Source organism: Cystoisospora suis (assembly GCF_002600585.1).
Source record: "Cystoisospora suis strain Wien I chromosome Unknown contig_8575, whole genome shotgun sequence".
In the NCBI taxonomy this organism is placed as follows: domain Eukaryota; phylum Apicomplexa; class Conoidasida; order Eucoccidiorida; family Sarcocystidae; genus Cystoisospora; species Cystoisospora suis.
The window spans coordinates 4622-4826 of record NW_027161353.1 but is presented as its reverse complement, the minus strand read 5'-3'; positions in this window follow the sequence as shown (position 1 = coordinate 4826).

The window sequence follows — 205 nt, the reverse complement described above, 5'->3', positions numbered from 1 at the left end:
AGAGAGAGAGAGCAAGAGAGAAAGAGCGAAAGAATTTTGCCTACAGGATCTCTCAAATGCGACATAAGTTCACATCTAAACTCTCTCTCTCGATCTAAGATACGGTAATAGAGATTCGCCATTCATAGGGATCGATAGATGCACATCGTACCCACACGTAGACCCTCTGCCGATATATAGGTAAACTGACTAAAGATAGATAGAT